The 2,161-nt window shown below is 42.9% G+C and overlaps 1 protein-coding gene across 6 annotated transcripts in view; it reads left to right on the top strand.

Moving 5' to 3' along the window:
* KDM2B (lysine demethylase 2B) overlaps nt 1–2,161 on the top strand; it is a 110,886-nt gene that overhangs the window by 35,484 nt on the left and 73,241 nt on the right. The gene's annotated exons all lie outside the window — the stretch shown is intronic.

Below are 2,161 nucleotides of genomic sequence, written 5' to 3'. Positions count from 1 at the left end.
CGATGCGTGGCGAGTGCATTGTGGGTTTGCCTGGGAGTGTGGTCTCTGCGCTGGTTTATGGAGCGGTGTCTGTGTTGTTTCTGTGTTCCCAGCTCGCTGTGTTTGCTTAGTGGTTTAGCTTCGTTTGTATCATCTCCCTCTCTCTCTCTTTCTTTTTTTTTTTTTTTTTTTGGATCTCTGTGTTTGTTCTTCCCCGTGAGTTTGCAGGTTACTCCATATTTCTTCGCATCATTGCTCTAACAAATTTCCCCAGATGTTTGGGTTTGTTTTTTTTTTTTGGGGGGGGGGTTGAGGGAGAAAGTTCTCCATTTCCGCACACCACAAATCATTCCTTCAGAATAACAATACATTAAATCAAACAATTTCAGCCTTGTGGAGAGCATAAACCAAACTCTTCAGTGGGGAAGGGAAGCTCCCCCACAACAGATTACAAGCAACTGCATGTTTTAAAACCCTGACTGAGGCTGTGCAGGGAGATAAAGTGGAGTGGGCAGGGATTGGATGTGGTAGCAGTTGGGAAAATATTAAAGTTGGGGCATCTTTTGCATCGCCTGTGTTTCAGGGTGTAACTCTGGCCAGGTTGTATCCCCATTCCCCACGTGGAATTGCATTCCTGTACCCACTGTGCCTGCTTGGCCCAGAGCTCTGCGACCACAGCACGCAGTGGCATGTAGTTCCTAGATTTCTTTCAACATGGATGCTGTGTTATGGCTTTTTTTTTTTTTATTATTCCCCCCCCCCTTTTTTTTTTTTTTAAATCGTTTTTATGAAGAACCCGAAAAAGTTGAGTGGTCCCCCCAAATCAGCAGCTGCTGGTGCTGAGAAGCCGCTGGCCGAGGCTGGAGCAGAGCGGTGTCTGAGATTAGCTGTGGCATGGAGCTGTGCTGGGACCATGTGACTGCGGTGTACATTGGAAGAGGAAGCTGTAGAGGTCAATGCAAAGGCATTGTGCCAGACTCTGGCAACCAGGGGAGTGCTGGATGGCGGAAGATCCTCCCGCAGGCTCCTGAGCCGCCCGGGAGCTGCTGGGCTGGGACAAAAGCAGGCCTGGGAGATTAACAGCAGAATTAAGGCATGGCTCGTTTGTGGATGGAAGGAAAAACTGGTTTATTTTCCAAAGGCTTTGTAGGTTTTTCTTAATCACCATATGTGTCTCTTTTCACTAAAACCATCTTTAATGGAATGGTCATTGTGTTTAGAGGAGTTTCAAGAAAACAGAGGGAAAATGGGGGAAAACATGGGCAAGAAAGAGTTGCGTGTTCACTCTTATACCTGCCTTGGTGTTTTCTCACAAAACTAAATTTCAAGCGCTTTGATTTGATGAGATTCAATCCTATTATTTCCTCTCTGAACACAAGCAGATTGACTGCTTCAGGTTTAGATTGTTGACTACTGAGGAATAACTAAAACCAGCTAATGTTCAGGCCACGTTTGCTCTTTCAGAATATCTTAATTCAACGGGTGATTGTTGGTAGGTAGCAGTCTCTACGAAATTTTTGTTGGTGTGATGTATTTTACATCTGACCTTTTGGAAACTGAAAATAATTGACTCCATGAGGATTTGAATTTTTTTTACTTTAAAACAACATGAACCTCTAACACTCAGCACTGCCCACAAACTGAGAATTTCCATGTTGATTTTTTTTTTTTTTTTTTTAATGAGCGATAATTATTCAATCTGTGACTTTTTGCAGTTTGGCTGGAAGAAAGGCAACTTCCTTTCTGGGCTTCTTTTATTGTTTTTAAATTCTATCTGACTTGTAATCAACAACATCTTGGTAGAGAAAACATAAAAGGAGAAATTAAAAAAAAAAAGTGTTTGGGAGGGAAGGACTCATATTTTGAAATGGAGCATATTGAGAGTGTAGACAGCTTCTTGGCTAGCTGTGATTTTTGAAGCATCTGAAATACCCCAGGGGCAGCAAAAGCTTCTTCCTGCTTCTGAAGGATTAGAAAAACAATAAAAAAATTAAAAAAAAAAATTCCAGAGTGGGCAAGAGGAGAGACGTGTAATTGCACAAGGAGAGGTTTTAATTGTGAGATGAAGGCACAGGACCTTTTTTGAAGCGCACAAATTGACTGTCTTCATGACAGCATTGCGTATCATTCTGTCAACTCCGGCTCGGGATGTGGTTGCTAGGCAGCGGCTCTTATGGACCCA

This window comes from Empidonax traillii, unplaced genomic scaffold (genome assembly GCF_003031625.1).
Source record: "Empidonax traillii isolate 1590-97213 ecotype Southwest subspecies unplaced genomic scaffold, ASM303162v1 scaffold43:size1863611, whole genome shotgun sequence".
Lineage (NCBI taxonomy): Eukaryota > Metazoa > Chordata > Aves > Passeriformes > Tyrannidae > Empidonax > Empidonax traillii.
The sequence above is the reverse complement of the archived record's forward strand: the minus strand, read 5'-3'. Positions and strand labels throughout refer to the sequence as shown.